Raw genomic sequence first — 23175 nt, 5'->3', positions numbered from 1 at the left:
GCTGGGGTGCTGACCCTTCACATAGTTGAATATTCATGTATAACTTTTGACTATCCTAAACCTAACTACTAATAGCCTGCTGTTGACCAGAAGCCTTACTGCTAACATACTGTTGATTCACACATATTTTGTGTTATATGTGTTATATACTATAATTCTTACAATAGAAAAAGCTAGAGAAAAAAGAAAAGAAAATGTTATTGAAAATTATAAAGAAGATTATATGTATTCTTCATAAGTGGAAGTACCTCATCATAAAAGTGTTCATCCTCATCCTCTTCATGTTGAGGAGGCTGAGGAGGAGGAGAAAGAGGAGAGGTTGATCTTGCTGTCTCAGAGGTGGCAGAGGCAGAAAAATATCCGTGTATAGATGGACCTGCACAGTTTAAACCTGTGTTGTTCAAGGGTCAACTGTATTCAGCAGTTACATTTGGCTCCTGTATTGAACAGCACAGATCTAGAATCTATTGCTTTAGTTCTCCTGCTGATTTAGCAAATAATAAGCCAGGCACGGTAGCTCATGCCTGTAATCCCAGCACTTTGGAAGGCTGAGGTGGGTGAATCACTTGAGGTCAGGAGTTCAAGACCAGGCTGGCCAATATGGTGAAACCCTGTCTCTACTAAAAATACAAAAAATTAGCTGAACATTGTGGCACGTTCCTGTAATCTCCCCCTACTCGGGAGGCTGAGGCAGGAGAATCACTTGAACCTGGGAGGTGGAGGTTGCAGTGAGCTGAGATCATGCCTCTGCACTCTAACCTGGGCGACGAGCAAGACTCCATCTCAATAAATAAATAAATAAAATAATTTTTGGCTGGGTGTGATGGCTCACTTCTGTAATCCTAGCACTTTGGGAAGCTGAGGCAGGAGGATCGCTTGAGGCCAGAAGTTTGAGACCAGCCTGGGCAACATAATAAGACCCCATCTTTAGAAAAAAATTAAGAAATTAGCTGGGCATGGTGGCGTGTATCTATAGTCCCAGCTACTCAGGGGGCTGAAGTGGGAGGATACTTTGAGCCCAGGAGGTTGAGGCTACTGTGAGCTGCAATCACATCACTGCACCCCAGCCTGAGCAACAGAGTAAAAACCTGTTTCAAAAAATATATTTTTATAATAATGTAGCATTATTATATGTGATATAATAATAAATACTAGGACATGGGAGTGGGCAAAGGGAAATAAATACTACAAAATTAATATAAACATTTAAAAAACCTTACATGCACTTAGAAATGAGAAAAAAGGAAAGAGAAGCAACAATTTAAATAATTTATGGTTTAAAGTAGAAATTAAAAACCACAATTATAGACTATTTGGAAAACATAGAATATGAGCACATCATAAGGGATGAGGCTGAAGGTGTGTTCAGAAGCAAATTGATTATTATTATATTTCTTTTTTTCTGGCATGAAGTCTTGCTCTGTCACCCAGGCTGGAGTGCAGTGGCACGATCTTGGCTCACTGCAGCCTCCACCTCCTGGGTTCAAGCAATTCTCCTGCCTCGGTGTCCTTTGTAGCTGGGATTACAAGTGCGCACCACCATGCCCAGATAATTTACATATTTTTGGTAGAGACGGAGTTTCACCATGTTGGCCAGGCTGGTCTCGAACTCCTGACCTCAAGTGATTTGCCCACCTTGGCCTCCCAAAGTGCTGGGATTACAGGCGTGAGCCACCGCCCCCAGCTGGAATTCATTATTTAACAAGCAAGCATTCAACCTGAGAAAAAGAAACTGAACCAACCTAAGGAGAGCAGTAGTAAGAATGAAATATTAAATTAACAGAAATCATTGAAAACAGAAGCACTGCAGAGTTGATATTAATGCAAGAGATGACTCTGAGAAACCAATGTCTTTAAGAAAATCTTGGGAAAAATAGAAGAGAGAAAACAAAAAATTAAAAATGAGGTAAAATTTTAGACATAGAAAAGTTTAAACTTTTATATAAAAAAGTTCTTTTCTGTGAGAATTATTGAAATGTATATGGATGAGTAACAGGAAATCTGGGGTTTGTTTTAAATCACAGTGCTGTGCTTAAAAAAGTAATAGGGAAATAGGCAAAGGAGTATTGGCGAAAATGATGATTACTTTTGAAGCTGGTAATGGGTGCTTGGGTGTTCATTATACTATTCTAACCACTTATATGTATGCTTAAGCATTTCTGCTATGGTTTGAATATGGTTTGTTTGTCGTCATCAAAACTCATGTTGAAATTTGGTCCCTTGGGTGGCAATGTTTGGAGGTGGGCCTATTGGAAAGTGTTTGATTTATGGGGTGGCTCCCTCATGAATGGCTTGGTTTCCTTTTCAAGGTAGTGAGTAAGTTCTCACACAGGTGAGACTGATTAGTTTTTAGTTCCTGCTGGAATGGATTAGTTCCCGCGAGAGTGGGTTGTTAAAAAGCTAGGATGTCCCTTAAGTTTGTGTCTTCACATGTTTGCTTCCCTTTTGACCTTCTTCACCATGTTACAATGCAGCACTGAAAGCCTTGCCAGAAGCTATGCCCTTGAACTGTCCAGCCTGTAGAACCATGAGCAAAATAAACCTCTTTCCAAGTTACCCACTCTCAAGTATTTCGTGATAGCAACACAAACAGACTAAGACAATTTCCATAATTAAACAATTTAGAAGAGAATGTTATGCTTGACATAATGCTAATACATTTGAAAATCTCCCCAATGAAGTAGATGGTTTTCTGAGAAAACATATTAATAAAATTGACTCAAGAAGTGACAATCTGAATAGAAAAACAACCCTGAAAGAAATTATAAAATAATTACCTCACAGAGAGATTCCCAGATCTGATTATTTTGTTTCTTCAAGAAACATATAAATCTTATGCTCTGTTAATTACTTAGAAATAAATGATACCAACAAATTCATTCTATACAGTTAGCACAGCCTCACCATTTGGACCTGATATGTAAACAACAAAAATATCAAACTATAGAACAATTTTATGTGCAAATACATATGAGAAATATGTAATGGAAAAAAATAGGAAAATTAAACTCAATTATATTCAGTTGATCAATCTCTACTTAACTGATTCACCAGATTATGAAAAGTTCATCATTTTGTCTATAAAACATTGACTTCTGTCCACAGAAAGATGAATCCTTATGGCTAATTTGCCTTCATGTTCCCTGGCAGTTCAGTTCCTATAATAACAGGTTTCCAAATAAGTTTATGTCAATTGTATTTGTTAATATATTTATGGAATCCAATTAAATATTTATGTAAACTGATGAAATATGAGCATGGAAAAAGAATTGTTCCTATGAAAACTAAATTGAATGTATCAGATGAACTCAATACAAGTGATCCATTAAAAATTAAATTAGGTGAGAATGAGACAACTGTAAAATTTGGGAAGAAGTCACAAAACTCTAGAATCCTGTACTTTTTTTTTTTTTTCTGAGACAGAGTCTTGCTCTGTCACCCAGGCTGGAGTGCAGTGGCGTGATCTTGGCTCACTGCAACCTCCGCCTCCTGGGTTCAAGCAGTTCTCCCGCCTCAGCCTCCTGAGTGGCTGAGACTACAGGCATGTGCCACCATACACGACTAATTTTTTGTATGTTTAGTAGAGACGGGGTTTCACCGTGTTTGCCAGGATGGTCTCGATCTCTTGACCTCATGATCCACTAGCTTCGGCTTCCCAAAGAGCTGGGATTACAGACATGACCCACCATGCCTGGCGAATCCTGTACTTATTTTAAGAGCAATTTGAAATTATTTTCTTTAAAGAAGCTAAATCGGAAATAACAATGCATTAGGGGTTTGATTTAGGTAAGAAAGATTATATAGAATTCTAATTAGGAAACTGATACTCAAAGAAGTTATTAGTTAGTTTCAAAACTAGTTAGGACAATGCTAGTTTTGGTTATACTAGACAAACCCCTAAATCTCAATGGCTTAATACAATTAGCAGTTTTCTTAGTTACATCAAATCTAAAATGGGTTCCTGGTGGATAGGCATCAGGCTACTTCTACCTTTTGGCTCTGACATTTTCAACATATGGCTTCCAAGGTGGCCATGCTCTAATGCATTAAGCCACAGAAGGAAAGAAAGCACGAAGGCTACCATGTTGAAGTTCTCATGGGTGGGTCAAGCCTGGGAAGTGATCACATCACTTGGGTTCACGTTTCAAGGGCTATAACTTAGGCACATGATTATAGCTAACTGCAGGCAAGATGAGGAATGTGGTTTCACCATGTACCCAGGAAGAAGCGGAAACAAAGAAGAATACAGGTTGAGCATTCCTTTATTTATTAATTTTTTTTGAGACGAAATTTTGCTCTTGTTGTCCAGCTGTAGTGCAATGGTGCAGTCTTGGCTCACTGCAACCTCCGCCTCTGAGGTTCAAGCAATTCTCCTGCCTCAGCCTCCCAAGTAGCTGGGATTACAGGGGCCCACCACTATGTCTGGCTAATTTTTGTATTTTTAGTAGAGATAGGATTTCACCATGTCGGCCAGGCTGGTCTCGAACTCCTGACCTCAGGTAATCTGCACACCTTGGCCTCCCAAATTGCTGGGATTAGAGGCATAGCCACTGCGCTCGGTCAGGTTGAGCATTTCTAATCTGAAAATTTGAAATCTGAAATGCTCCAAAATTTGAAATTTTTGAGTGTCAACATGATGATACAGATGGAAAATTCCATGCATAAGTACTTAACATAAACTTTGTTTCATGCACAACATTATTTAAAATATTGTGTAAAATTACCTTCAGGTTATGTGTGTAAAGTATACATATAGATTAAAAGAAGGAGGTCATGTGAGTCAATATTTTTATTTAGCAAGAAATAAGGATTGTCTTTGTGTCAGCGTTTATAGCAAGAAATATAAATTAAGCTTGTGTTTAGACTGGGGTCCCATCATCGAGGTATGCCATTATATGTTTGCAGATATTCCAATATCCAAAAAGTTCCAAAATCCAAAATTTTGGAATTTTGGTCCCAAGCATTTTGGATAAGAGATACTTAATCTGTAATAATCCTTCCCCCAGCTTGGCAGATCAATGTTGTCTTACATGTTTTAAGTTAGAACAAAATTTTTAAAGTATGTGTATTTTTAATGATTCCTCACTTTGTCAAGGATCTTTCAGAGCAGAGTGTTATAGTATAGTGAATAAAAGCATGGCTTCTGGAGCCAGAATTCTTGAGTTCAAATCCCAGCTCTTCTAGATGTTAAGCTTTGAACAAATTATTTAACCTTTCTGTGCCTTAATTTTCTTATCTCTAAAATGGAGATGGTAATAGTTTTAGGGGTGTTAACATCTATAAAACTTAGAATAGTGTCTAGACATATGGTAATTACTCAGTAAAAGTATTAGCTATTGTTATTATTATTATTCTTTTTTTGAGATGGAGTCTCACTTGGTCACCCAGGCTGGAGTGCAGTGGCATGATCTCGGCTCACTGCAACCTCCACCTCCCAGGTTCAAGCGATTCTTCTGCCTCAGCCTCCCGAGTAGCTGGGATTACAGGCAGGTGCCACATCGCCCGGCTAGTTTTTGTATTTTTAGTACAGACGGGGTTTCACCACATTGGCCAGGCTGGTCTTGAACTCCTGACCTCGTGATCCGCCTGCCTCAGCCTCCCAAAGTGTTAGGATTACAGGCATGAGCCACTGAGCCCAGCCGCTATTGTTATTATTTTTATTTTTTGAGGTAAGGTCTCACTCTGTTGCCCAGGCTGTAGTGCAGTGGCACAGTCATAACCCTCTGTAACCTCCAACTCTTGGGTTCAAGTGATTCTCCTCCTTCAGCCTCTGAAGTAGCTAGGACTACAGGTGCACAGTACCATGCCTGGATAATTTTAAAATTTTTTTGTAGAGATGGGGTCTTAACTATGTTGCCCAGGCTTGTCTTGAATTCCTGGCCTCAAGCAATTCTCTCACTTCAGCCTCTCCAAGTGCTGGGATTACAAGTGTGAGCCACCAGCCCCAGCCTAATGAAAGCTTCTATTAGATTTTGAAAAAATTGGTGTCTTAGAGGTACTGCTGAATATGCTGTAGATGAAAAAGAAAAAAACACAACAAAACCCAAAAGCCAAACCTTACTCAAACTAGCTTAATAATAAAGGATAATTCCTGGCACATATAAGGATGATATTAAAAATATTTAACAGCCACTACAGCATAGGTATTAACCAATTAGAGTAGGCATCTGAGTAATAAGACTGATGTGAATATAAATCATTCTATTTTAAAGATACATGCACATGTATGTTCATTGCAGCACTATTCACAATAGCAAAGACATGGAATCAACCCAAATGCCCATCAGTGATAGGCTGGATAAAGAAAATGTGGTACATGTATACCATGGAATACTATGCAACCATAAAAAGGAATGAGATTATGTCCTTTGCATGGACATGGATGAAGCTGGAAGCCATGATCCTCAGCAAACTAATGCAGGAATAGAAAACCAAACACTGCATGTTCTCATTTATAAGTGGGAGCTGAACAATGAGAATACATGGACACAGGGAGGGGAACAACACACACTGGGGCCTGTCGGGGGAGGGTGAGGGGTGAGAGGAGGGCATCAGGAAACATAGCTAATGCATGACGGGCTTAATACCTAGGGGATGGCACACGTTTACCTGTGTATCAAACCTGCACATCCTGCACATGTACCCTGGAACTTAAAATTAAAAAAAAAAAAAAGAATGATGTCACCCGTGTCCAACCAGGGTGGCTATTCCAGTGTGTACTGCTCAGTATATCTTCTTGGCTTCATGGAACTAAAATATCCAGAAGTAGGGTCCCCTCAGGTGAGGCTTGATCTGGTAGCTCCATAATATTATGCCAAAAACTATTTGTTCTCTGCCCTGTCTTCTTTGCTATGACTTTCATCCTAAACCGAGTCCCCAGGTTGGCTGCCAGTGGCTTCTGAGGTTGTGTGCTTCAATATTTTTATTTAGTGAGAAGTAGGGATTGTCTCTTTGTGTCAGCATTTATAGCAAGAATCTTGAGATTTCGCCTGATTAGAATGATTTGGGTCACATGCTCACCCTTGTACCAACCGTGTTGGTGAGGGCCATGACTTGGTTGGTCAAGATCTATGTCCCACCTGGAGTTGGGGGTCTAATCAGCTTTTCTGGTACCACTTGGATCCCCAAACAAGCATTAGGATACTACAGGGAAGGGGCGAGTGTGGATACTGAGGAAACGATCAACAAATATCCTCTATATTAATGCAAAATATGTTATCAATAGATCTAATAAGAAAAACTACATGATGATCTTATTGGATTAAAAGACATTCTATATAATAACTATTTTATGAATTAAAGAGTAAAATATTAATATCCCCAAAGAAAAGTGGGCAAAGTGTATAAATCGATCACTGAAAGAATACAACTGGTCAATAAAAATGTAAAAAAGCACATATAAGTTAGTAATCAAAGAAATGAAAGTAAAAATGTTTATTTCTGCTTTTTGCTTAATCAAATGGCTAAATTTTATGCAGGGAGTATAATTGTCCCACATAACCCAGTGAGCTTATCTGGGTGGCCTGGCCAAAGGGTAATTAGGACTCGGGTTCTTGCCCTTCTCCCAGTTGGAGGGGCAGTGCCCAAGCTCGTCTTCTCATGTAACTGGTGCTTTCATTCCCTGCCGACAGCGTGTTGGCAATGGGCTGAAACATCCTACAGGCTCCAGAGTCCCTAGGCGCTGAGTGTCTGGCATTCTAAATAACTCTTGTAAATAGCAGGCAACCCTAAACCACACTGCTTGGTATACTGATAAGGCTGTTCTCGCATGCTTATCATAGAAGAAGGAAGAGCCAGCTAACATCCCTGGTATGCCTCTTTATAGATTACAGGAGCAACTGTGGGGGGCTTTTGTCAAGCTGAACCTGGCCTTGAAAATTTCTTCTTTTTCCAATTAAGCTGATTCCCTAGCTCATAGCATGTGATATGAGATTTCACCGAAACCCTAGGGAATATTGTACACAAAATAAATATGTAAAAAAGTGATATACTGGACCAGGCACAGTGGCTCATGCTTGTAATCCCAGCATTTTGGGAGGCCAAGGCAGGTGGATCACCTGAGGTCAGGAGTTCGAGACCAGCCTGGACAACATGGTGAAACCCCGTCTCTACTGAAAATAGAAAACTTAGCTGGGTGTAGTGGCAGGTGCCTGTAATCTCAGCTACTTCAGAGGCTGAGGCAGGAGAGTCGCTTGAACCTAGGAGGCAGAGGTTGCAGTGAGTCAGGATCGTGCCGCTGCCCTCCAGCCTGGGTGACAGAGTGAGACTCCATCTCAAAAAAAAAAAAAAAAAAAGATATACTGAATGATGATGAAGTACAGGTGATGGATATTCTCATCTTGTCTGTTAGTCTAACACTAATTGCAACCTTTTGCAGAAGCAATTTATAATATGTTTAAAGGGCTTTCAGCATATCACTTTTTAAAAAAATATACTCATTAAATAGTAGATTGATCACTGTGGTCAATAATATCATCCAGATTCCAAGGAAACTCAACAAAAGTATATAACATTGTACAGAAAATATTTTGGCTCTAAGATGAGAGTAAAAAATGTGTAATATTCTATTTCCTTCCCCTGGAGATTCTAGAAATTAGACACCCGCATTGTTATTGGTAAACTAGGTTAAAAACCTAGTGAATAACAAAAAAATCTGTCACTTGATGATTGTGATTTTAATAGCAACCTTTAAAATATACCTCTGGGCCCATCATCTGGCTTCAAGGACTAAAACTGTAACTTAAACATACAGTATAATGTGGTTCTGAACAGTGAGGCCATCTGGTGGCCGTCTGGAAATTTTCTGACACCCCATGTCTGCATTCCTGACACTAAACCCCATCTGGCCTTGAAAGTGAAGCTGCTGCACGGTCGTGAGAACCTGTGGTATTTCCTGAACTAAATCTTCTGGAATGAGTCCAAGATTTAACTGCCAAATCCAAATTCCATTATATGTGAGATGGTTAGTGTTGCAGAAGGGTTTCATGCTATATGGCTAGTCCATGTCCAGCCCATCACCTCTTCACAGACAGGCTTGTCTATAAATTGCCTTGTTGCAGTGAAAGGTCTTAAAACAAAAGATTCTGCTGGAAACATATAACATGGAGTTATGTGAACCGAAGCAGGGCCATATGGGAAGGGCAATATTCAGACAGATATTTCTGAACCTTCCTTGTCTCAGTCTTTTGTGGATTACTTATAAAGAATATGGTCAGTTTCCAGAACACGTATTAACCCCTGTGTGGGTAAAATAATACTGTTATCAAGATGTGGTGAAGCACAGGTGAGTCCTGTTTTCTGAGAATCTCTTTTTCCCTGGACAAAGCTCTAGATAGAGATGATAATGTACTTGAGTTGTGTAATTATGACTTGAGTAGTGATAAGTAAATGTATCTTTGCTTAACAAAGATACATAAGTACTTGGAATATTGCCTTGACGATTTTGTCTCTTCATGCTGCAAATTCACAACTCCTACTTGACTATATCAATTAACTTTACAAATGTAACCTCTTTTCAATCGTTCTTAAATGTGAGATGTAATTTTCGTTTTTAATTTTCAACTTGTCTCTTTCTTTTTGAGACAGGGTCTCACTCTGTTGCCCAGGCTGCAGTGCAATGGCACGACCACGGCTCACTGCAGCCTTGGCCTCCTGGACTCAAGCAATTCTTCTACCTCAGCCTCTTGAATAGCTGGGGCCACAGGTATGTGCCACCATGCCTGGCTAATATTTTTTTATTATTTGTAGAGGCAGGGTCTCACTATATTGCGCAGGCTGGTCTCCATCTCCTGGGTTAAAGTAATCCTCCTGCCTCAGCCTCTCTGTCATGCTCAGGGCCAGGTTCCAGCCCCAGCTGAGGGCTGAGGGGTGTGGGTAGATGTGGGCAGGAAAGTGGAAGAACACTCGAGAGACAGCAGGTAGATGAGACATGGCTTTATTCAGCAGCCCCTCACAGGGTCAGTGTTACATTTATACCTACACAGACAATAGTGACTGAGAGCCAGGTGGGGAGCTTCTCTATGTTGTGTCTACATGGCCATGATTATATGAGACATGGGAGTGTGTGCGTGCGCCCCAATCCCTCTGAGTCATTTAGGCTGTTTACCTTGGCCTATGCCTGCTGCCCTATGCCTGCTTGGCTACAGCACAGCCATGTTCCTTACACTCCATCCCCTAGGCCAGGGGGATCCTCTTGGTGGGGGCCTGTGCACATATGGCAGTACCCTGGACCCACAGGCCACAGCAACCATACAGAGAGCAACAACCTACCAGGAATATCCTGCTATGCTACTTATGATTATGAAAGCCCAACATAGGCCAGAGCCCAAAAGACGCCCACCATCTCTGCAGGGGGTCATCAGTAAGGTGCTCAATTGCCTTAATCTCCTATGACACCCCTTGCAAAGCTGCCATTACATTCCAGTGGTTTTCAGGGATAAATGTACAACATTGTGTCCCTACAAGGCACAGGGGCCACCTATGTCCTTGCATGTCTAAGGCTATGTCTAAGGCCATCGTGTTTTGCAGCACCACCTTCCTGACCTGGTCAACTTCATTAGTTAACAAAAGGAGAGCAACTTGGGTGTAATTCAGGGCCCCAGCTGTGTGCTTTGCAAAGGCTGTAACCTGCTTTTCCAAAGTAATGACACCTGCTCCAGGGATACGTCTTGCTAAGGGATAAAACCACCAGGGGGTGCCCCGCACTCAGAAAAAGTGGGAATGCAGTGCCTCCCAATTATGTGGGTGACTAGGCAATGTGGGAAGCACGATGGCAGGCACATAAGGCCACCCCCAGGTACAACGTCCAGTCCAATTGGCTGGCAGATTTGGCCATCCTGTGTCCCCACAGACCCATAAATTCCCAGGGGGCACAAAGTCCATGGGGGCCCGGCCTTGGTAAGGTCGCTTGTTCCTCCACACCCTTGGTGTGGTGACACATGTTTTATTTGCACAAACCTCAGCAGGCAACCATCCTACAGTGACATTACCCCGGTGCTGCTCTATACATCATGGTACCTGCAATGGGGGCACTACGTATTTCCCATTAACCAGCCCCATTCATCATGGACACTGTGAGTCAGCCAGGGGGCAGGCTCACCATGGGGTTTGCGATGCCCCCATCCAAAGCCCACTGTGCTGCATCCCACGCATTGTCTGTGGGACCTCAAGTCTCTAGCTATGTCCAGTTCTTCACAGAAGCTGGATGCACATGCCAGGGCCAGCTGTCTGCAGCTGCTGCTGGAAGGGTGGTGCAGATCCAACAGTTGGAGACATTGGTCACCTCGGCGTAGGTGTGGGCCCAGTCTACGATGCTGTTGGAGCCGCCAATCTACCACTGGAATGACAAAACAGGCACAGGAACTAACAGAGCAAATCACGTCCCTCAGGCAACATACAGGCTAACTTTTCATCTCTGGATAATGATACAGCCATCAAGGGCTTCTGCCCTGGGTGATGAAACCACACTTCTCAGCTCCCCATGGTTCTTTTGGGTCTTGTACCCATGCCAAAGTCACAGGAGAGCTCATAACAGGCCACACAGACAGTACATATATCCCCCTGAGGTGGGTCCCTTCCCTGGCTGTTCCCCTATGACGGTCAATCGTAGAGGCTACACATTAAATACCCAAGGAGTAACATGTAAGTCATACTGCAGGCCCTCCCCTAAGGGCTTGGAGGTTCCATGGCCGACACCAGGATTTCTGTTCCCCTGCCTTCAGGAGCACTGGGGCAGGCAACAATAGATTACTATTTGTCCCCATACTTGGCCGGAGGAGGTCATCCTAGACGTGTGTAGATGGATGGGCATGGCGGCCTGGTGTAACAGTGCCTCCACCAGGGCTGGGCCACCTTTCCATGGCAACTCATTCAAAACTTGAAGCATCAGGTCCAACCTTGAACTCCAGCCCCGCAAAGATGGGGGAGTAACATGCTACAGTAACCTGTTCTTCAGGAGTCCATTATATCACTCAATCATGCCAGCGGCTTGTGGGTTATAAGGAACATGAAACCCCCATCGTATGTCCATCTGTAGTGCCCACTGTTATACCTGCTGTCCAGTGAAACGTGTTCCCTTATCACTTTCAACGGCCAGGGGATGGCCGTATAGAGCACATAAGTGTTGCAGGGTTTGAATGGTGTGTTGCTGGTTGGCCACCTTGCAAGGGTAGGCAAACAACAAGCCAGAGGCTGTGTCTACAGCCGTCAGTGCATATGTGTAGCCCTGCGCTTTTGGAAGTGGCCCAATGTAATCTATTTGCCATCTGGTCAAGGGCATCCATCCTACTGTCACTCGCTGTGTTACAGTGGGCAGCTGTCTCCGTCTGGGGTATGCCTGGGCGCATGCCTGGCACTTCCGGCAGTCCTCCAAAGTGTCCTGCGAAGGCAAAGACAGACCCCAGCACCTACTGACCTGTTACATCAGTTCAGTACATCAGTTCAGAAACTGTCCCAGTTTCCTGTGTAGCCACAAAGCTACATCTTGTGTAGGTGCCGACTCTAACCATCGGACCTTGGCTAAGGCATCCGCCTCATCATTACAGGGGGTGGCCAAAGGCACATGACCTGACACATAATAGTTACATCTTTCTGATGACCTATTTCCCAGAGGTCTTGCTACATCGCTTAGCCCCAAATGGGCCGATGGCCTACAAGCCAATTCAGCAGCCCCTCACAGGGTCACCGTTAATTTATACCCTACACAAACAGTAGTAGCTGAGAGCCAGGTGGGGAGCTTTTCTGTGTTGTGTCTGCTACCTCAGCCAGTAGTCACTTCATATATGTGGCACCCCATATATGGGGGTGCTAAAAGCACTCTAGCCAAAAGCACTCGGGGGCGCTGAGCCCAGCACAAGATCCCTCATGTGGGAGGTAAAACGTTCATCATCTGGCCCCTGGATATTCAGATCAAACATAGCCTTCCCATCTCCCGGAGTACCTGCACCAAATCAGAATATGATTGCCATTTACTCACAATTTTTGGTATCTCTCTGGCATCATTCCAAACAGTCCATATGGCTGCCATCAGCCACTCTATTAATGTCCACACTTTGCCCGTGTGCCAATGATTGGCACAGCTGCAGTGTCTGACGAAGGGAGGAGTGAGCTCTAATAGAGGCCAGCTTCTCCATCTCGGAGGCGAGCAAGAGATGCTATCAGCCCCCTCATCCCAAAGACGGAGTAGCCAGGCTGGCAGGGGCTCCCCTGGGCACTACCGACACTGTTTACTCAACTCCTGCAACTCAGTGGGGGTATAAGCACTATAAGAAGTGTGCTCCACCACTGTTGTAGGGGGTCCTGGGCTCTCCCCTGGGGTCCCATTGGCTCCTCATGTTCTACCTTCTGACGGATCACATGGCGAGCCCGCAGTGGAGGAGCCCCCTCCTCCTTAGCATCAGACCCAACAGAAGTGTCCGACTGGGACGACTGGCTGAAGATCGCACTAACAGCCATTGCTGACTCCTGTTCCAGGCTGTTTATCTGGGCCTCCAAGCGCCCTGCTTGTGCCTGCAGGTCCCCCACCCCCAGGTCCTGGTCCAAGCTGTGCACCTGGGCCCCCAGGCACGTGGCTTGCGCCAGGAGGTCCCTTACCTGTGGGACTGAGCACGTACTCTGCCTAGTGCAGTCAGAAATGCTCATCCGACTGCCAGCGAAGGTGCATTCCTTCTTGGTGCTGTGAGCTTCCAGCTGCTTCAGTGCCTTCTACGCACTAGCGGGAGACCCGTTACTGCCTCCCACATTTCCACTGGGGCCCATCCAAGCAGCACCTCTGCCACTGGGTACCACAGCCCATGCTGCGGCCACATAGCCAACCCGGGAGCCCCAAGGGCTGAAGACTCACTCACCTCATCCTGCCGAGTTCGCCAATTGTCATGCTCAGGGTCAGGTTCCAGCCCCAGCTGAGGGCTGAGGAGAGTGAGTGGATGTGGGGCAGGGAGCTGGAAGAACACTCGAGAGACAGCAGGTAGTTGAGACATGGCTTTATTCAGCAGTCCCTCATAGGGTCAGTGTTACATTTATACCTACACAGACAATAGTGACTGAGAGCCAGGTGGGGAGCTTCTCTATGTTGTGTCTACATGGCTATGATTATATGAGACATGGGAGTATGTGCGTGCGCCCCAATCCCGCTGAGTCTTCTAGGCTGTTTTCCTTGGTCTATGCCTGCTGCCCTATGTCTACTTGGCTGCAGCACGGCCATGTTCCTTACACCTCCAAAGTGCTGGGATTACACGCATCAGCCACCATGCCTGGCCTCAATTTCTCTAACTTTTCTGTTTTTTCTCCTCCAAATCAAAATCTAAAATTTTCCTCTAGACTAGAGAAACAAAAACCAAAAATCATATTTTGAGCCAAGTGTTTTCCTTCTCTGTTTGATCACTTAAGCTTCCTCAGACTATCTTTTTGGGTTGGAATACTGCTTGAAGAAGTGCGTGAAATATGAAACAAACGCAGACCTATTCTTCGGCAACTTTGAGCTTGTGCAGGGAGACAGATTAAGGGAACTGGAAGAAAAACAAAGACCAAAGAGAATTGGAATGCATAGTGAATCTGCCTGAAAAATGTATCACAGACTACACATTGCACTGTAATATTAACAGCCTATGCTTGTCTGGCGATTTCCAGTTTCTAAAGTGCTTTTATGTCCATTACCTCGAGACCACCCTAAAGAGAAGGGCGGGACAGGCCTTGCTTTGTTTTTACGAAGAAGAGCTTAGGAGAGACTGAATGCTTAGCATGCAGCAACTCACCGTGTGCAACTCACCCTGTCAACATGGGAACTAGTATTTAAACCTGGCTCTGCTAGCCCCAAGTCCTAGTCTTTTTCTGCCTTACCACAAACTCCACCTACTTGGGTTACCCTGGAAAGGCGCCCAGTGTCCACACCCCTCTTCTAGTAGGACTCAAGGCTGTTGACTTGCATTCCTGGGCCGCCTGCAGGCCCACGCCCCCAGCATCTGCATACTATAAATGCTTTCTTCATGGAAGAACTCCAGACAGGGAAATATTTTGGTACTGGTCTGAATTAAATACCAAAGCCTTATTTGTAATTTGTGCTTAGGCTATGACATGTAAAGGATTCCAAAGGGCGACAAGTGTGAGTCCTTTTGGCATTCCTTCTTTGGGCAATGGGGAAGGAGATGGCAAGTCAAGGGAAGTTAGAGTTATCCAGCCCCGACAGTCCAGCTGCCAGGGCTTAAGCTGAATTGACAGTCAGAGGAAGAACTAGCAGAGAGCTCTGAATCAGATTTCAGTGGTTCTGCCTCAAATGGGAGTTTCTCATTGGTCTGGCAAGAGCCGTAGCTGGATTTAAAGTGAAACTGAGCCATGGACCCCGGGGGACAGCGCAGGATATTACAAATGACAGCTGCTTGTCTCAATAGCAACATCTGGTCAAGAGGCCTGATCCATGGCCCTTGGTATGTGAAGCATGGGGATGCATTGACATCCGGATTTGAGTATCTGAGGAAAGCTGTTTTAGAGCAGAGCAGAGACTCGAAGCGTTGGTTCTCATTCATTACTAGTCTTGTGATTTTGAATCAGGCACATGGCTTCTCTAAGCCTCAGTTTGCTAATCTGTAAACAGGAGAGTAATAGTACTTGCCTCTCAGATTCTTTTTTTTCTTTTGTCAAAAGCATTTTATAAGCTACAAAGGGGTTTAGAAATGTAGTTTATTACAATTGTTGTTACTTACAGGTCTGAATTTCCTGCAGGAAAAGGGGATAGAGAAGCATAAGAAATAATGGTAGCTTTGCTCGGTGGCAGTACGGTAGCCCATGAGGTTTATCCGAGGCCCGATTATGGCTAGTTGAAAACGTTTCCCAATACCCTGCCATGATGATTTAAAATATAGTCGGCATGGGCAATTTTTGCAGTCTGTATTGAAACTGAACCGAAAAAAAAAAAAGAAGGAAATAAGGAAATAAGGGGAGGAACTGAAGAACTGAAAAAGGAGCAGAGATAACATCCTTTAAATTAATTTTTTAAGTGTTTTTAGGCACCTGGAGCCATGCTAAGAGCTATAAAAATAAGGTTCAGAGATATCACTGTAGATTCAAGGACTTTGCAAGAAATGGTGCAAAACTGATAAGGAATGGGGTAGAGATGGGAGTTGGGGAGGACAGGAGTAACATTAATGGAGCATCTACGACGTCCAAGGCATTGCTGAGGATGCCATTATCTCAAGTAAGCCTTTGCATAGAGTATGCACCAGCCTCATTTTAGTGAGGAGGAAACCAAGACTCAGAGACATCGAGAAACTTGCTCAAGGTCACATGGCTAGTAAGTGATAGAGATGGGACTTGTCTGCCTCTAAAGCACATCCTCATATGCAGACAAATGAGTCAATAAAGAAAAGTATAAATTGGGTAATTCATAGGACATGTTATTAAAAAGGTGAAAGCTGAGAGAGAAAAAGAAAGCCCTGGCAGCTTGGTGACTGACTTCAGTCCTGTTTGCCTGGGACTTTCCCCATTTTAGAGTGACAATCCTGTATCCTGGGAAGCCTCTCAGTCCCCGACAATCTGGGATTGTTGGTCACCCTACAGCTGATAGCTAATTGCTGGCTTATTTGCTACCAGTTGGGTCATGCTGTTGCCTTGGTGAACACAGGCGGAATATTGATATCAGATGAGGACTTTCAAGGATGTGATGGAACAAGACAAAAACAAGACAACTCTGTAATTATGCCTGAACAGAGATAAAAACAGACACTGTATAACTGCAAAAATGACCAAATACCCCCCTCTCCTGGCTAATGGGAGTGACTACTGCTTCTTCTTCAATCATAACTCTAGCCCTACCTCTTTTTTGTTTTGTTTTTTTGAGATGGAGTGTTGCTCTGTTGCCCAGGATGGAGTGCAGTGGCACGATCTCAGCTCACTGCAACCTCCACCTCCTGGGTTCAAGCAATTCTCCTGCCGAGCCTCCCGAGTAGCTGGGAATACAGGTGCATGCCACCATGCCTGGCTAGTTTTTGTATTTTTATTTTTATTTTTATTTTTTTAGTAGAGACAAGGTTTCATCATGTTGGCCAGGCTGGTCTCGAACTCCTGACCTTGTGATCCACCTGCCTCAGCCTCCCAAAGTGCTGGGATTACATGGGATTGCAGGTGTGAGCCACCGCGCCTGGCCAACTCTAGCCCTACTTCTATCCTCCTACCCACTAAATAAAAATGAAGATAATCATTAAATTTCCCTATGTTATATCTGACAGCTTCCATCCCGCACAGATCCCCCAGTTCCTTGAGTGCTCCCTGAAATCAGCTAACATACTGATTCAGCTGAAATCAGCCAACACTCCCATAACAAGCCCTTTCTAACGCTCTCTTTCTGAGACACTTCATGGATCCTCATGGTGTGAGCGGATCTACCATGAAGAGCAACCAATTCTGTCTGACATCAGATGCGTTCCTGGAGTGTCTTTGACTTGAGGGCATTGATGGGGCTTACACAAGGGCAATGTGTGAAGAGTGGCCACCCCTAGCTTGTGGTGTTATAATTTTCTGTTTCTGGGCTAGCTGGACCAGATGCTTCTTTAAAGCAGAATCTTGTACTAAAAATAACTAGCAGTTTTTGAGGGTTCTCACTTGCCAGGTACTGTACTAGGCTCTCTCCATGGACTGACCCATTTAATGCTCATCTGCACTTTGCAAAGTAGGTGCAATTATTCTTCTCGTATCATGGATGCAGAAGAGGCATCTGTATAAAACTACAGAAATTGCTTAGAGTAAGTGGCAGAGTCAGGATGACTCTAGAACCCTGCTGACACCCACCAAACATTCAGTGTTTGGGGGATGAATCAATGGCCAACATGTCTTCAAATGAGTCACAGAAGGTCCTGGACTAATGATAAGACTAAGTCCTCCTACTCTGGTTCAGGCATAGTTTTGAACACTTGACATGTATTCACTTACTTGACCCTCACAACAACCCCATGCAGTCAGTATTATTATTACTCCCAATTTACAGATAAGGAAAACTAAGGCCCAAAGGTGTATATAAAACATTTATTTCGCACTTATAATGAATACAATGCTTTCATATTTTCTTTTTCTTTCTTCACAACAGCCCTAAGAAGTATTGTATTTGATATAATCTAAGAGGCCATCAATTATAAGAAACACCATTGTGATTTTATGTGCCATTAAGAAAAAAAAACCCAACAATTACATTTATAAGAAGTCCTTGAATTGTATCCAGTTTTCAGAGACACTAAAATGAAAGGAAGAATGCATTTTAGAATTGATGAAATGGAATAGGTATTATTTATCCCCATTGTACAGATGCAGAAGCTGAGCCTTTGAAATGAGTGCATTTCTCAAAGTCACAAAATTGGCAAAAAGGGACTTGGATCTAGGTCCATAAAATATGCTTTTTCTTTAGAGTTATTCTAAATGTTATGGGTATCTTTGATCTCTGAATTTGAAGGAGGACTTACTGAGTGTGTCTGGCTCATTGGCACTCCTGAGGCAGAACACTTTTTAGGCAAGGGAGTACTACCTCTGCTGTTCAAATTACGTCTTGTGGGTGGCCAACTACCTCATCTGAATGCAGGTGAGCTTTTCTTCTTTGCTGGCCCCTGCCAGCTTGTGGGAACTGTCACGCTGGCCCCAGTCCCTTTGCTTGTGTTCTCAAGCCATTTGGGACCTGTTTGCAAGGCCTGCCATGCTCTCCCCAGAAAAGCCTCAATTATGTAGATAATAAACCTTTTCATATTCTTTTGGTATATGTGTGGCTTTATCAGTCTTGACATCCAGACCAAATTTCGAGTGGAGGTTCCTCCTGCTTCTGCAGAGTGGTTACAACTGGTCCCTAAGAAAAACTCAATGGAAGACCACATCATTTAAAAGCCATATAAAATTCTTTTAACAGAGAAAATATTAACCATGTCTTCCTAGCTATTTTTAAAACGAAGAGAGGTCGTGCTGTCAGCTTCCATGTTTAATTGAAAGTCTGTGGACACCTCTCAATGGTACTTCACTATGCTTTCCTCACAAGATCCAAAGGAGAGCTGGTGGCAGTGAGTGGCTTGGCCATCCTGCATGGGCCAGCACATGTGAGGATAAAGGCCAGAAAGGAAAAGACCTTCCATATTGTCAGTCAGAAGAGGCAAGGGCTAAGAGAATCTGGATGGCTTTAAAAGGTCCTTCTGGAGTGAACGAGAGATGCAATATATAAATCAGACAGAAAAAGGATAAAATACAAAAAAGATAAATTAGAGGGAAAGAGATTTTGAAACTGGAGGGAAAATAGGTAAATTAGAAAGAAAAAGAAGAGGCTTGGCGCGGTGGCTCACGCCTGTAATCCCAGCACTTTGGGAGGCTGAGGCAGGTGGATCACGAGGTCAGGAGATACAGACCGTCCTAGCTAACACGGTGAAACCCTGTCTCTACTAAAAATACAAAAAATTAGCCAGGTGTGGTGGCGGGCGCCTGTAGTCCCAGCTACTCAGGAGGCTGAGGCAGGAGAATGGCATGAACCCGGGAGGCGGAGCTTGCAGTGAGCCGAGATCGTGCCACTGCACTCCAGACTGGGCGACAGAGCCAGACTCCGTCTCAAAAAAAAAGAAAAAGAAAAAGAAGAATGAAAAACTATACTGAATTAGCAGAGAAACGTGGCACATTGAGAAATGGAAAGAGAAATAAAAAAAGGAGTAATGGACAAGGAGAAGACGGTAACCAAGATAAACAATAATGTGAGGAAATGATATTCCCATCTAGTAGAGGCTTTTAATCGAGAACCATGAAGTTTTACCACATGAAGGTTAAAATACACCCACTTCTGGGGGGTGGTATAAATAGGGTAAGCTAGTTGCTGCTTGGACACGATTCACACAGTAATTACAAGGTCTAACAACACTGTTCCCAAGACTGAATCATTAATCACCATTTCCGATGATGTTGACAACTGTAATGAGAAAACCCATACCAATGCATTCTGGGTCAATTTCAAGCTCTGTTATAAGAGGTATGGAGAGAAATCGATGGTATATTATTTTCCTGATTCTGAGGCAACATTTCAAACAGCACAGTGTGAAAATATAAAGACAGTGCCCTTTTAAAGGTCAATAGTGATTTCCATTACAATCCCTGATTTATCATTCAGCCCAGAAGATTTATTCTAGGCTGGAATGTAACCTAAGAGTTTGCTCTACACAAGGGAAAAGCAAAGTAGAAAAAAAAAAGCAAAACTACGCAGTGGTTTTAAGGGCCTTTCTCCCCCTTTACTCTTTCTCCTTCGAGTTCAAAAGGAAGGCACTTGAAAAGACCACATCTTCAAACATTTACATTTGGGTTTTTCTCTCTGTTTTATCCAAGTGATAAAATTATTTTTAACACCTCCATAGAAGCTCTGCACCCTCCTGGTAGGCTGGAAGATCTGGGGAAAATGCCTCTCCTTATGGCATCTTGAAGAAGTATTTTTGAAGAATGTTAAGGGTGTCTTCCTTGCTCTTCTCCTGTCTTCCTCTATCTTACCTTGCCAGCCAGAGAGAACTGCTGTCAGAGAATTCCTCAGGATCTTTGACCATCCAGGAAAAGAACAACTTCAAGACAGAGGATCTTGAATATTTAAGAAAGGGCTATTCTGTGTGGCCTCTGCTGACCAAGGCAAGGTTCCTACTACCTTCACCAGAAGCTCAGTGGCTTGGGAGTGATTTGGGCCAAATCAGGGAGCAAGCTGGCTGGGAAGCCTTAGAGCAAGCCACACAACCAAAGATAGATCAATGAAACTGATAGAAAACATTATTTCCTAGGGTTTTAATTTTTTTTCATAGTTATATTACTGGCCAATAGTATTGTGCATTCCAATACTGATGAAAAAAGGCTAAATTATTTAGGCTGCCTGAACCTCTGTTTATTTTGTTGACATGAGAGTGATGCTTTCTCCTGTAATCATTAACATTGACCTGGTGGGCTTAATGCACGCAGCCAAATTCAGGCTGTCTACAGACAGCATCTGAAAATAGGTGTATCTGAAGTCAAGGCAAGGTGGGGGTGGGAGAAGGGAAACTCCAGTCTTGATGTTTTATTCCACTGGAGAGACTGGGAGCCCCATTAGTTTACTGGTCTCTTAGTTTCCTCCCTCCCTCTGTCTGTGGGAGGTGAAGTGCTGCATTTGATCAGCGAGCATGGACTCACGAACTGTGCATTTGGGACTCACATCTTGCTGCCCTTGTTCTTGGGATGAGCTGTCCAGGAAACCTGTGTTCTTCTCTGCTCTCCTACTCCATAATTTTTAAAGAAAAAATTAGCTCCTCTACCCTCAAACAGAGAGAGACTGCTGAGATTTGAGGTCGAATTTATACAATTCTGAGATTGAGTATGATGGGGCCACTTACCAAGTTTTTTGATTTAAGCTTGATTGTTAATAAAGGTAAGATTTTGATCCTCTAACTACAGCCCCATTGCTTTACTACTCAATTTGTTCAGAAAGGAGAGGAGAGTGCTATTTATTATGCCTCTTTAGGTTCCCCCAAAAGGCTGAAATTCTGACTTCCCTTAATCATCTTGGGAATTTAATACAAGTAGTTGATGGCATGGAGAGATTCTATAAGAGACTTGGTTCCATACTGGGTGGTTTCACTCATTTCCTGAATAATTTTTTTTTTTTTTTGTTAGATAGAGTCAGGCTCTATCACCCAGGCTGGAGTGCAGTGGTGTGATCTCGGCTCACTGCAACCTACGCCTCCTGGGCTCAAGCAATCCTCCCGTCTCAGCTTCCTGATTAGCTGGGACTGCAGGCACACACCACCATACCCAGCTAGTTTTTGTGTTTTCTTAGAGATGTAATTTCACTTTGTTGCCTAGGCTGGTCTCGAACTCCTGAGCTCAAGCAATTCACCCACCTTTGCCTCCCAAAATGCTGGGATTACAGGTGTGAGCCACTGTGCCTGGCCCTGAACAAATATTTTTGGACACCCACAGTGTTCTGGGACTGTGCCTCAGCCATGATCAAGACAGACAAAATCAAGAACTTCTAGAGGAGAAAAATAGCAACAATAATAGGAAATTGTTATAAATTGTGATTATTCCTATGATGGAAATAAGAGAAGTGAAGAATAAGAGGCAGACGGTGACTTTACATAGAATGATTCTGGTTAAAAGAAGTTCTCATCTTTGCACATTCTACCATTAATTAAAATTGCTCATGATATTTGAATGGATACAAAACCAATAGTTAATAAACATAGTGATTCCTTGATATATACTATTAGAATTTTTAGTCTCCCCATAATTGGCATGTTTCTACTAGACTTTTTACGCGTTGTCATACATTCATTTATTCAGTCAACGCATATTTTATGCCAGGAAATTTGCTAGGGGCTAAGGATGTAGGGATGAATAAGACCTTCTTGCCACCTCAAGGAACAAACTATCTATTTAGGAGAACTAGTGACATAAATAAATAAATATAATATGATGAGATAAGCTGTCATGAAACAGAGTAAGGAGTGATCAACTTGAGATAGAGAAGTTGGGGAATTTCAGGCAGAGGGGAATAAGCAACAAAACAACAAAAAGCATGACTTGTTTTTAAGTGGAGCAGGAGTGGGGGTGTGCTAAGGAGAGAGTATGGCTGAGGTACCAAGGTTCTGGAAAACTAGAGCGTTTCAGCATTACTCAGAAACATAGGCCCAATTCACCTTTTGCTTTGAACTTGTCATTAAATGGAAGCTTAATTATTATTTTCATTTTAAAGGCCAACAAACCAAATCTCAAATGGGTGAAGTGCCTCATCTGGGTCACATGTTTGATAAGGAGAACAACCAGGTTAGAATGACCATGAATGTAAAATGATCTTACTGATATTGCCATTAGAGTATAGAAAGTCAGGGTTTCTAGATAGGTTTTAAAAAATGTATCCCACAAAGTACACGTTCTTGTTTCGTGCAAAATTTCTGCAGAATCTTCAGAAAAATACACAAAATCCCATGAAACTTTGATGGTGGTTGTGGATTTATCTGTGCTTTCTAATAAAATTTTAATTTTGAAGAGGATTAATTCTCAGCTAAAACATGGCAGCCAAAATTTAACAGTGAAAAGGAATGAGATTGAAAAACAAGGAAAAAAGTCAGTGTCTTGCTCCATTTTCTGTTGCTATAACAGAATGCCACAGATTAGGTAATGTTAAAGAAAAGTTTATTTAGTTCACAGTTCTGGAGGCTGGGAAGT

The 23175-nt window shown here is 43.0% G+C and overlaps 1 long non-coding RNA gene and 1 other non-coding gene across 2 annotated transcripts in view; both read left to right on the top strand.

Annotated features, from left to right (window-relative positions):
• Positions 1-23175, top strand: part of LOC129010853 (uncharacterized) — a 148911-nt gene that overhangs the window by 78712 nt on the left and 47024 nt on the right. The gene's annotated exons all lie outside the window — the stretch shown is intronic.
• Positions 15749-15891, top strand: LOC129011129 (U4 spliceosomal RNA). Its single transcript, XR_008493242.1, has one exon. It is a non-coding gene; the product is annotated as a U4 spliceosomal RNA (small nuclear RNA).

The sequence above is a fragment of the Pongo pygmaeus genome, chromosome 10 (genome assembly GCF_028885625.2).
Source record: "Pongo pygmaeus isolate AG05252 chromosome 10, NHGRI_mPonPyg2-v2.0_pri, whole genome shotgun sequence".
Taxonomy (NCBI): domain Eukaryota; kingdom Metazoa; phylum Chordata; class Mammalia; order Primates; family Hominidae; genus Pongo; species Pongo pygmaeus.
The sequence above is the reverse complement of the archived record's forward strand: the minus strand, read 5'-3'. Positions and strand labels throughout refer to the sequence as shown.